At 40.1% G+C, this 13826-nt stretch overlaps 1 protein-coding gene and 1 long non-coding RNA gene across 2 annotated transcripts in view; one reads left to right on the forward strand and one right to left on the reverse strand.

The window, feature by feature from the left end:
• Positions 1-13826, reverse strand: part of nt5dc1 (5'-nucleotidase domain containing 1) — a 125078-nt gene that overhangs the window by 77180 nt on the left and 34072 nt on the right. The gene's annotated exons all lie outside the window — the stretch shown is intronic.
• LOC103458047 (uncharacterized) lies at positions 8622-9296 on the forward strand. Its single transcript, XR_532521.3, has 2 exons — positions 8622-8755; positions 8828-9296. It is a non-coding gene; the product is annotated as an uncharacterized LOC103458047 (long non-coding RNA).

Consider the following 13826-nt stretch of genomic DNA (forward strand, 5'->3'; position numbering starts at 1 on the left):
GCCTTACGCTCCTTCACCTCGCGCACATAACGGGGTAAATGTAGCGAGTTTTGCCCTAAACGTATCGGCGTCTGAAGGAGGGGGGATGGGGGGAGGCGAGCGTATGTTTCTACGCTCCTTCATGGGGGGGCGCCGATTTATGTTTTCGCATCCACCTGAATAATGTGTAGTTGAGCTCCTGCCCATGGCACTTCAACAATATTATTTTACCTTTTATCTGGAAATAGTGTCTGTTTATTCTTGCCATACAGTCTCTGTATTAATTATTGCTCTAAAGGTCTTGCCATACCAGTTTATTCCTCTGTATTTACTTTAGTTTCTTAGTTTATTCTTGCATTTTGTTCTTCATTCATGTCCATTTATTTTCCTTTGATTAGTATTATCCTCTCTTGGTTTATTGCTATGTTCACTTTAGTTTCTTTCCTGTTGCTACATTTATTTGATCATTTATTGACCATCAGTAATCTTCACTCATCACCTGCTGCGCCGCCTAATCGTCATGTGTTTCACATCATGTGTTGATTTTTCACTGTTCAGCGTCGGATTCCCTGTTTTTATGCCATAATTCACATCTAGTTTGTCGCTCCGTTTTATGTCCCGCTTCTCCTGTTTCAGAGTTTAGCGCAATGTGCGCCGCAGTTTTTTTTGTTTGTTTGTTTGTTTGTTTAACTCCCTAAGGTGCAGGGCGGTCGGGAAGCGTATCGATTGGGAAAAGGCAGACTGACATGAACCTTTTAAAACAACGGAAACAATTTCTGCATTCTGATTATTGAAATTTAAAAGTGCTGTGTTGTTCTATCACCCCCGTTTCATACCGGACCACTTACAGCACCGTGTTAACGCTATAAAATGAACGCTCTCTATCGTGGTATCACTCATGGAGGGATTTCTTTATTTAAATGGGTTCATTTTTCAGAGGGATACAAAGTCGTGATTTTAGTAATTACATGTTTATAAGAGCGATTTTATGTTGTCCTTCCATGGAAGTGGGCAGCTTTCAAACGGAAATAAAACACTTTTTAATATAAATTGCTGCTTTGACATGATCACAGAACTGCCAAAACATATGTAGCTACATAAATACCAGACAAAGTGAATCACAGCAGCGTCATCAGCCGGTGTGACGCTGAACTGATGCGGAGCCATGAAGCTACAAACACTGAATAGAAGAACAACTGCCATCGATACAGTTGCAGCCAAGCATGATTTAATGTTACACAATACAATTTTACCAAGTTGCTCAAAGTCTAAACTGGTATTGATGTGGATTTAAGGTGTAAAGTTTACCTTCGACCAAACGCCCCCCAAAGGCATCCCAGCGCCCCCCTTTTGTAAAAATGTCCGCCAGCGCCCCCTGCCCTCCTCTGAACGCCCCCTGGGGGGCGGTACCGCCCACGTTGAGAACCACTATGTTAAAGGATCAGTGTGTTCCTGCAGCAGCTCCATCGGATCAGAAGGTAGATGAGATCTGAAAGATCCTGATGCTCCAGAAAGTGAAATAACACCAGAACCGATCCATCAGTCAGACGTTTTGTCCTGTGTAGAGATAAATATAAAATGTTATTGATACACATAGAAACTCAATAAACTAGAATCGAAAGGCAATTTATTTCACTTAATTATATTCACTTAGTGAATAAAAGGCAAATCAATGTCTCACAAACTATATATACAAATATCAGTCAGCAACATGACTTAGGAATTTGATTGGAACCTTTTGGGCAAAACAGAAACTGTAAGAACCACACAGATAATTTGTATGGATTAAAGACTCAAACTGTGTAGAGTGAGAGAATAAAAATCCACGCTTAGCTTCCAACAGCTAACGTAAACATAGCTAACATAAACATTAGCTCCCGCTAACAGAAACAAATGAGGAGGAGGGCGGAGTATCAAAATACCAGACATATAAAACCTGAAATCATTTATAATTACTCCATGTCTCATTATAATCGGAGAGCAAAGCCTGCAGGTTTAGCTCCTACTTACTTCAGAGGACAGACCACCGGGACGCTCCGTCTTGCTTCTGGGTTTGCCTGGCTATTTTTCCGGCCAGCGAACCATTCTGCCACCCAGTGGTCCTTTTCAGACCACTGTGCAGCCCCCATCATATATTAATAATCGCAAAATAAACATTAAGCCTAAAATCATACTACAGGCTGAATTTACTGTTCTTTGTGTTGGAAATATTGGAGTATTGTTTGGTGTTGAATGCTGAAACATAAAGTGGCATCACTTTATGTTTCAGCATAAAGTGATGCCACTTTATGCTGAAAAAGTGGCATTACTTTTTCAGCCGATGTGTCCGATGAGCCTAGCCCACATCGGACACTCTACCTTTTTTTGTTTCCTGGACAGGACCCTGTTTTGGCCTCTCGACTTTTGCCTTCTGCCTCGTCCCTGGATTTGTCTAAGATTGCCTTCACGTGGGGGTCAGACTCCAGCCTGACCCCCAGATAAGTTTATCTGCCTCTCTGGTTCTGACCTTGCCTTGGCTTGTTGACATCCGAGCTCAGTTTTCTCCTGAGCACTACAGGTTTTTTAATTAAGTGTCTTTGTTGCAGGTGAAATGATATATATTCAAATTCAGAGAAAATGCCACAGATCCACAAACTCTCCCCCATGACCAGCAGTTCAATACTGCCAAAGCCTCCCATATGTCATCCACTTTCACCATCTTATCAACTCTGAGGATCCACCAGGAGCTCCAGTAATAGACTCCCTTCAACTGGAAACTCCTATCAGATAAATTTAACCAACATGTCTACATTGTTTTCTTTGGCCAATGGGTAATAAATGCTTAGTTATTTTACCTTACCGTTTGTACTGTTAGATACATAAATTATCATGCACAGCAGCAAACAACCAGAATATCGCCAACTAGAACTTAGAGTAGCTCATTGACATATTAATGCAGTACCCCTGTAGCCTGGTTCATGTCAGTCTGCCTTTTCCCCATCGATACGTTTCCCGACCGCCCTGCACCTTAAGGGGTTAAAAAAAAGACGTTCACATTGCACATTGCAACTCTGAAACAGGAGAAGCGGGACATAAAACGGAGCAACGAACTAGATGTGAATTATGGCATAAAAACAGAGAATCTGATGATGAACAGTGAAAAATCAACACATGATGTGAAACACATGACGATTAGGAGGCACAGCAGGTGATGAGTGAAGATTACTGATGGTCAATAAATGATCAAATAAATCTAGTAACAGGAAAGAAACTAAAGTGAACATAGCAATAAACCAACAGAGGATAATACTAAACAAAGGAAACTAAATGGAAATGAATGAAGAACAAAATGCAAGAATAAACTAAGAAATTAAAGTAAATACAGAGGAATAAACTGGTATGGCAAGACCTTTCGATCAATAATTAATACAGAGGACTGTAAGGCAAGAATAAACAGACACTATTTCCAGATAAAGGGTAAAATAATATTGTTGAAATGTCATGGGTTTGTTGAGACCATATCTAGTACTGAGAATAAATATATCTTACAGACCATAACAGTAAAGAACTGATCACTTATTTATGTTTTTAATTAGATTTGGCCTAATTTGGTCCACCATCCGGCGTCTCAGGAGGGGGAAGCAGTGCAGTACCAACACTGTTTATAGTGGGGATGGAGTGCTGCTGACCTCAACTCGGGACGTTGTGGGCTGGTGGGCGGAATACTTCGAAGACCTCCTCAATCCCACCAACATGCCTTCTGTTGAGGAAGCTGAGCCTGGGGACTCTGGGTTGGGCTCTCCAATCTCTGGGAACGAGGTCGCCGAGGTGGTCAAAAAGCTCCTCGGTGGCAGGGACCCGGGGGTGGATGAGATCCGCCCGGAGTTCCTTAAGGCTCTGGATGTTGCGGGGTTGTGTTGGCTAACGCGACTCTGCAATATCGCATGGACATCGCATGGGCAGTTCCCCTGGACTGGCAAACTGGGGTGGTGGTCCCTCTGTTTAAAAAGGGGGACCGGAGGGTGTGCTCCAATTACAGGGGGATCACACTCTTAAGCCTCCCTGGTAAGGTCTATTCAGGGGTCCTGGAGAGGAGGGTCCGTCGGATAGTCGAACCTCGGATTCAGGAAGAGCAGTGGGGTTTTCGTCCTGGTCATGGAACACTGGACCAGCTCTACACCCTCAGCAGGGTCCTGGAGGGTGCATGGGAGTTCGCCCAACCAGTCTACATGTGTTTTGTGGACTTGGAGAAGGCGTTCGACCGTGTCCCTCGGGGGGCCCTGTGGGGGGTACTCCGGGAGTATGGGGTACCGGGCCCTTTGATACGGGCTGTCAGGTCCCTGTGTCAGAGTCTGGTCAGCATTGCCGGCAGTAAGTCGGGCTCGTTTCCGGTGAGAGTTGGACTCCGCCAAGGCTGCCCTTTGTCACCGATTCTGTTCATTACTTTTATGGACAGAATTTCTAGGCGCAGCCGAGGTGTTGAGGGGATCCGTTTTGGTGGCCTTAGGATTGCATCTCTGCTTTTTGCAGATGATGTGGTCCTGTTGGCTTCATCGGAACATGATCTGCAGCTCTCACTGGAGCGGTTCGCAGCCGAGTGTGAAGCGGCCGGGATGAGGCTCAGTGCCTCCAAATCCGAGGCCATGGTCTTGAGCCGGAAAAGGGTAGAGTGCCTTCTCCGGGTCAGGGGGGTCGTCCTGCCTCAAGTGGAGGAGTTTAAGTATCTGGGGATCTTGTTCACGAATGAGGGAAGAAGGGAGCGGGAGGTCGACAGGTGGATTGGGGCAGCGTCTACTGTGAAGCGGGCGCTGTACCGGTCTGTCGTGGTGAAGAGAGAGCTGAGCCAAAAAGCGAAGCTCTCGATTTACCGGTCGATCTACGTTCCCACCCTCATCTATGGTCATGAGCTTTGGGTCATGACCAAAAGAACGAGATCACGGGTACAAGCGGCCGAAATGGGCTTCCTCCGCAGGGAGGCTGGGCTCTCCCTTAGAGATAGGGTGAGAAGCTCGGTCATCCGGGAGGGACTCAGAGTAGAGCCGCTGCTCCTCCACATGGAGAGGAGCCAGTTGAGGTGGCTCGGGCATCTGGTAAGGATGCCTCCTGGACGCCTCCCTGGTGAGGTGTTCCGGGCACGTCCCACCGGGAGGAGGCCTCGGGGAAGACCCAGGACACGCTGGAGGGATTACGTCTCTCGGCTGGCCTGGGAACGCCTTGGGATTCCCCCGGAGGAGCTGGAAGAAGTGGCTGGGGAGAGGGAAGTCTGGACCTCCCTTCTGAAGCTGCTGCCCCCACGACCCGACCCCGGATAAGCGGAAGAAAATGGATGGATGGATTAGATTTGATATATTTATTTCTTCAATATTATTTTTCATGTCAGTGTTAATCTCATGAGGCTGATGACTCCATGACACTTTCAATTTGACTCATTAGGATTTAAGAATCAGATTTGTTCTTTGTAATTTCTGTCCAGTAAAACTATTAATCAATAAATCAATAGACAGATATAATCCATGTTTCTGTCTCATATTTGTATGGCATTAAAAGGAACTTTTGTTTTTCCACTGAAAGCTCTGGTTTGAACAATAAATGCCATGTGGGTGAAGTTTTATGGATAATACTCTGATGTCCCATTCTCCTGAAGGCAGCACAGAGCTGCACCACCAGAAACTGACAAACACTGAATAGAAGAAGAGTTATGATTAATGTAGTTACAGTTCTATCCATGTTTTAATGTTGCAGAGCTCAGTTGTTTTGCAAATAGTTCAAAGTTTAAACTGGCATGTTGAACAACTTTTATCTGGTCATTTTGTGGAAGATCTAACAACTAGAAAATGGCGCAATAAGAATATATTTTCCACTCTGATTGGCTGCTGTTGGCCTACCAATTTTAACTTGAATGTTCATTGCATTTTTCGTAGACGCCTGTATTATTATTTTTATATTATTATATGTATTATTTTTGATGATAAATACAGAAACAAGCATAAAAATCAAAATATCTACAATAGTGATAGTAATATTAATGATAAAATAATAGTCAGTGCAAAGTAGCCTGCAAATTATTTGTTGGGGGCGGTGAGGGACCTGGATGAAGGCTGGGGGGCGCTGGGCTGAAAAAGGTTGAGAAACACTGAATTAGCACCTCCATAAATCTTTCTGATAAACATTACCAAGACACATGAGTACAAACCTTTATCTTGACTTTTTCTCTACCACTTTTTTTCTCTCTCCCTGAAGGATAAGAACCTTTTTGCTGCACTATTTTGCTAACTTGTCTTCCACGGTGATTTGGAGGTTTGGATGCTCTCTGCTCTGTAGCTCATTTTGTACGAATATATTAGCAGCATGTTATCAGTTGCCTCATCCTCCTCAAGTCATAGAAGGCAGCAGAACATTTGTCTGACAGGACAATTCCCATAAGAAATTGAACTATTTCAAATATACAAGGTTACAGTTCATGCTCTAATACTTTTTTATAGGGAGGAAACAAAACCATTTTCATGGGAACTGATGAAGACAAAAAATTTTTTTTTCATAATCAGCAAAAAGGTTAGTCAAAGTTGACCTGGTCTGATCAGAAGTCATATCTCATGTCACACTGGAGTTGACTGGAGTAAGCAGGGGTCAGAACCACAGTCAATGGAAACATGACAAAAAAAGGGGTAACACTTTATTTGAATTGGTGTGAATAAGACTGACATGACACTGTCATGAACATGAATAAGTCTTTATGAATATTTATGACTGTTGTCATAATGCGTCATTTGGTAAATTATGACACTTTTAATACAAATTTGACATTATTGAAAATGTCTTCGTTATGACAAGTTGACATTAACCAAGAAATAATTACTGATTAAACTTTAGCTTTAATAACATAAAGTTGCCTAATTTTTAAAGTGCAATCAGAAATACTTTTATAACAAATTTGGTTAATGTCAAGTTGTCATAACAAAGAAATTTTGAATAAGGGTTTTGTATTAAAAGTGTCATAATTTACCAAATGACGCTTTATGACAACAGTCAAATATTCATGAAGACATTCATGTTGACAGGAGTTATGTCGTGTTTATGATGATGTCATGTCAGTCTAATTCACACCAATTCAAATAAAGTGTTACCGAAAAAGGTTTTCAGACAACAAGTACTTAAAACAAACATGTTAGATTGAGATATTTTGACAGTTTTTAGTTCCAGTTCATCAAAATACCTAATCACCAAGAGAAATAAACTGATGTATGAAGGTTACATACTGTACATACTTACAAGTATGAACTGAAGAGAGACAAGATGGGAGTGTGTGGGTGCAACATGGTGGTACTAAGTGAAAAGAAAAATGAAATGTGACCACTATTAACATTTTTGTAACCAATTAACACATTTCTTGTTAAGTAATTTTGTTCTTTGATATATTATTAAACAACTGTTATGACAAACTGTTATGGAACAAAGATATCCAACTAAAAAAGTCACATAAATGCAATTTAAAATGCCCCAATGTCAAGATAAATAGAAACTAATTATTTCCACTTCCCAGTTATGTACTGCTTTGTGCTACTTTGACATAAAACCCGAATAAAACAGGCAGCCTTATTTTATTTTAGGACTAGGACTGAAATTATGTCTGAAATATGTTGATCAGTTTTTAATACCCAGCAATATGCAGAAAATAATTGCAACACAAGTTAATCTTGAATGAGATGCTACTGTGCCCGTTGCTGTTTTCCAACAGTTTGATCAAAATCAAAAGAACAGTTAATTAGATTTACATTGTTTGTTTGTGACTGTACAGAATGTCCCTTAACTGTTATTGTTGTGGCCAAAGCACGTTTAGCTGATTTGAAAAGAGATCACAGGCCAGATCAAAGCAAAGCCAGTGATGCAACGTCATTTAGAAAGCCAGTCATAACATCTCCACCCTAATCACTGACGTCTTCCTGCACAACCAATGTGTACATCAGCAAAGCTGTGCCAGAGAAACAAAACAGCTAACAGATCATTTTATAGATGGAAACATGCTGCCATTGACCCCAGCACAGATAAACTGACTTGTATATGTCACACATGGACTCATGGTGTTTACATCAGGCTCTGTCCTTAGAGACAGAGACATGAGGAGGGCAGGGCTTCCTGAACGCACCTATACAAACAAACATACGTCTAACTGCACATGTCTTCCATTTTAATCAGCTAATGTTCCCAGGAATGAGCTGGTACTTACATGCATCTACACTTTGATTTGACCGTTGTGTGAGCATGACATTCGTAGTTATTTATGTGGATTGTTGAGACCAATATTTACCTTGCAAGAAGTAATCCAACACCATGAACCTATCCAGATTACAACCAAACATTAAATGTATTTCTTCATGTAACAGATCAACACAAAGTGGAGCATAAATCTGAAGAGAAAATCAAATTATGAAGAAGTCTGAAAAATGTGCCATGCATTTGTTCTCAGCCCTTTTATTTGAGTTCCCCTAAATAAGATATAATACAACTAACTGCCTTCAGAAGTCACCTTATTATAAAACACAGTCCATCTGTTTTATTCAATCTCTGTATAAATACAGTAGCTATGAACAGGTTTGTGTCAGGGTCTGGGGTTCCCATTTTATTTTGTTGGAACGCCGTTGTTCCTCATGGCATCCACCAGATGTCACCAGATGCAGAGCCCCTGGGAAGCTGCTGGGTTCAACCCGTGTACACACCTGCAGCTCGTTTGGAGGTCGTGGACTATGGATATAAGCAGCAGCTCCTCTTCTTCTCATCGCCTGAGTGTTTGCTTACCTCGGTAACTAATCGTTCCAGAGAAAGGCCCTCTGTGATCTGCTCTGCTCTAACTCCTTGTTGTCTTCCTTGTCAGATGTTCCTGCCGTCTCCTCGTTGCTCCCATGTGTTCAGTGTGAGTCTGTTTCCCCGTTGTGGATCACCTACCTCCTGTGTCCTCACTCAACGCTGTCGATGTTACCGGTCAGACGCCACCCCTCGTGCTCAGTGAGCACCGGTCCCTTTCCGGTGGATTCCCCTTCGGAAGCTTCCGGGTCAGGAGACCCAAGCCCGAACCCAACCAGAGAAAGAATACTATCGGACCGCAGTCAAAGCCACTCCTCCAGCCGTTAACAAACCTGTCCGCTCTCCAACGAAACCTAACCACCCAGTGCTCTGCTCAAGTTTCATCACCTTCCTACCAAGTAAGAAAGAACCTGGAAAATTCTCACCTTCACTTTCTAGCCCTGCTTCTCCTGTTGGCAGTAAGACGACCCGGTCATCAGTTCCAGTACTCACTCCCCGATTCCTTCCCTGACTTCAATAAAACTTATCCTTGTACATTTTATCGGTCTCTTCTGGTTGTGTTCTTGCCTGTGGGTTCGAAAACTGAATACCAACATGACAATTTGTTGTGTAGATGTTTAAAGCAGGTTTGGATTTAAAAAATATGCCAAACTAATGACTGATTCCAAACTGAGCCTGCAGGATGGCTTTGACATGACGGACTGGGACATGTTTAAGGGACTGGTTTAGCAGCTATGTGACTTTCTGTGTGTGATTCCAAAAAAACCTGAAAATATTTCCTGAAAATAAAACCCTGGATATCAAAATCATTGAAAAATCTGTTGAACAAAAGGAGAAAAGCATTCCGTGAAGGAAACCTCAATGAGGTACATTTGCTTAGAAGGGAAACTAAGCTTAGTATTAGGTCATAAAATGCCCTTAGAGTAATACAAGTAATAAGATCCTAGAACTGTTCAATAAACAAATCATACGGAAAACTAATACTATTCTTGCTGACGGCTCTCACCCTTTACATGCCGAGTTCCAGTACCTGCCTTCTGTTCTGGCCTCCGCTGTGACTTGTTACTATGAAAAGTAACAGGTACAAGCACTCCTTTGTTCCTGAGCCACATAAAGACAGTCACAAAGTCGGCCTTCTATCATCTCAAGAATATTTTCAGAATTAGAGGATTAATGTCTCAGCAAGTTCTGGAGAAACTAATTCGTGTGTTTATCTTTAGTTCCATTGATTACTGCAACAGCGTCTTCATAGGTCTGCCTAAAAAAAAAAATCAACCCTCCACTGCAGCTGATCCAGAAAGCTGCTGATTGTGTTCTCACTAAAACCAGGAAGACTTGTACATTACCAAGTTCTAAAGTCCCAACACCAGAGAATAGACTAAAATACTGCTGTTAGTTTTAAATCACCACCAAAACACATTAAAGATCTGCTGTTTGGTCAACCTTGCAGATCTCTCAGGTCACTGAGATTAAAAACCTGTTTTTGAAGGGAGTTCTGGCTAATAAGCAGCAACAACTATAAGACAAAAAGTTGCCATTACAAGAAAATTACAAGCTATGAAAATTATGTACATCATTGAATTTACCTAAGTAATTTTGAGGTTAGATTGAAAAACACCAGTCAATTTCACATGTAGGTATTGACTGAAACTTAAAATGAAGGATATTAGGATTCATTTATGAGTGCACCTCTACACTATTTAGCAGTCATTTTTAAGCTACAGCTTCTAAGCTAAATATAAGGAACACTTGTTGAGAATAATGCACCTTTTTTATCCACTTTGTGTTGTTCTCACCTACAATTCCAATAAAATTAATTGAAGATTGTGTCTATAATGTGACAACATTCTGGGTGGTTGAAGGACTATGAATACACATTGTGTGTAACAAACACATGTAGCAGTCATTAAGCTAACTTAAACTGCTCATGCTCATATACTGTAGAAGTAATTGATAGTAGCTGACATTAAAAGTGGTAACTTATGTGATGACTAACATTTAAAGGTGGCTGGAACAAAGCAACAGCGCTGGATAGGGCTCACATAGAGGTTCTTAGCAGAGGTTTTAAAGGACTTCAAAGGCTGTACTGTGGCTGAATTAAACTGCAAACAAAAGCATCAAATTAACTCAACATGCCAGTTTGCAGGCTAATTTAGACCAATGGCTTGTGGGACGGATGACTTCAGTGTCTATTTTAAACCTTTATAAAGCCATAAAAAACATGGATACAGTTGCTATGTCAACATGCAAGAGGGCCATGTGATGCTTCTTGCTTGACGAGGTCTTCTAAGCTGACTGTGGGTATGAGATGCAGGGTTTCCCACAGAAAACTTGCCAAGACCAGACGGCCGCCATGTTTTTTGCATTAAAAGATGCTACGTTCACAGGAAATGTAAAATATTTCTGTGTAAGTGGACTTCTTATAAATAATATTAGTGACCATCTGCTAGTGTTGTGATCCTTGACGGGGTTTGCAGAAAAGTAAATGAGGTCACCAACATCACATACAAAAAAATAATGTCAATAAATGCACAAAGAAATGATTTACAATCACAGAACTGGAAAGTGTTGTATGAAGAAAAAAATATTGATAAAACTGTTGAGATATTTCTAAAGATATTCAAAGCACTTTGCAATAAAAACTGTCCAACTGTGCTTTTTAAATACAGTCTAAGACACAAAGATAAGCCATGGATTACTAAAGGATTATAAAATGCATGTAAGAAAAATAATAATCTATATAAACAATTTATTAAAACGCTTGAAGCAGAGAAAAACCTATAAAAACTATAAACTACTATGAGAAAATGTAGGAAGGAATATTATTCTAAAATATTAGAAAATAAACAAAACATTAAAGGTATACAGTATGGAAAACGTTATACAGCTTGACAAGAAAGAATTCTTCTGAAACTACTCACCCAGAATATTGTATCCATAATGACAAAACCTTGAATGAAATGGGTGGGATAGTGGATGGATTTAAAGAATATTTTGCAAATATGGGGTCTAAGTTGGAACAAATAAACCTACAGGATGGACACACTCTGGAAAATTGTATAATACGAAATGTATCATCTATGTACCTGAAACCTGAAGACAAAATAGAAATGAAGGAAATAGTTAACCAATGTAACAATAAAAATGACATGGGATTAAATTAACATGTCACTTATTAAGAAGAAAATCGATGATGTTACAGACCCACTGACTTCCATCTGGTTAACACTTTATTTGACAGGATGTGAATATGACTGACATAAACATGACATGACTGTCATGAGCATCAGTAAGTCTTCATGAATATTTATGACTGTGGTCATAAAGTGTCATTCGGTAAATTATGACACTTTTAATACAAAGTTGACATTATTCAAAATGTCTTCGTTATAACTTGACATTAACCAAGAATCATCATATGTCATAAATATAACATACTTGTCATAATAATGTCATTAAATGTTATTACACTATCAAAAGTTTTAACAAAACAGAACTTAATATTTCCCACTACCTGAAATAAAGCAAAACAAGTAGATTTCATTAAGCTTTATTACACTGTCAAATGATTTAATAACAGTCATTAATAATTCCTCTTGCATCAAGTGGAACAAGTAGCACCAGTTATAAAGATGTAATTAATTATCATTACAGGGTCAAGTGCTATATTAACAAAGTCATTAATGTTAAGTCTTACCTGAAGTGAAGTGAAAAACACCGGATTACTTGTATCTACCATCATAGCTGTAGAAAAAGCCCTTTGAACAACAAAAGATAACTTGTTCTTCAAACAGAGGGTTTAACATCTAGTCAGTATATTGTTACTCTGAAATATCGACTGAAAAACTAAAACAGAATTACTTATTCTTTAACTTTGGCTCTTTCAACTCTTACAAATTTCAACTCTCAACATTCTTTGCTTTGATTGTGTCAGCCGTCTCCTTCATTAAAGTCTTCCTGTAATGCTCTGAAAACAGGAGATCTTCTTCTTGTCTTCATTTCCTAGAAGCAGCTCTTTAGATGTGTCTGGAAATGCTCAGTAATTCTATCTGTTCTTGCTAATAGTTGTGGTCAATGATAATCCTGGTGAAAAGATTTTCATGAATTCACACGCGGTGAATCTCTTCTGGACATTCTCATAGTCGGTGATGACTCAATTCATTGTGGTCACTTAAAGAAAGAACAAAAACAAAAAATGTAATGTGATCCTAATTCAGTATTTATCTAAATACCATTCCAGAAATGTCCCTTGCTGCACACTGTCAGAATGGTAGACTGGCAGACAAATGTCTAGTTAACATGACTGGTTGTTATAAAGTGCAATACAATTATTTCTTAACAAAAGTAGCATAATAACTAAAGCTGAACAAAATTATTCTGATCAAATATTTGTTTGGCCGAAGTTCAGACAGACTGCCACTGTTGTTATTCAGATTGCATCATTTAATGTATAGTTTTAGGTACATTAGTGTATATTTTTACTTAATGAGTATTCTAAATTATTTCCAAAAAGGTACTCTGGCTTATGACTTAGGAAGTTTATTAATAAATAAATGGATTAAACACCAGTTTTATGTTTGACAACAATGAGTTGTCTAAAACATAACTTATTAACTCAGCTGGTGGATGTTGATTCCTGCTCCCCCTTCCCCACCTGTCTCTTCACACCCCCTTCACCTGGAGAAAATAGTAACACAAAAACGACTTATCTCATTTTCATGAGGAATATTTCATCTGCTTGGTCAAACAGGGACTTCTTTCTCTGGTGGCTGGTCCTCATTATCATCCTCCACACCGTAGCATGTCTTCATTAGCCACCTTTGTCCCCATAGACATCAGTACTAGACGCCTCATGGATCGCTGAGTCCTACGTAACAGCGTCGCCATCTTCTATGTGGCAGCAGGGCGATCGGAGCTCCTTAAGTCCTGTGCTGTGTGTTTCAACTGTTTTACGAAACAAACTGGATTCTTTCTCATTACCTTCCTCAGGTAAGGATGAAAGATCAGAATTACTTGACTTTGCAGCCAGAAATTCGCTTTTAAACAACCGGAAAATATTTCCTATGCAG

The sequence above is a fragment of the Poecilia reticulata genome, chromosome 21 (assembly GCF_904066995.2).
Source record: "Poecilia reticulata chromosome 21, P_reticulata-male-v2, whole genome shotgun sequence".
NCBI classification, from domain to species: Eukaryota; Metazoa; Chordata; class Actinopteri; order Cyprinodontiformes; family Poeciliidae; genus Poecilia; species Poecilia reticulata.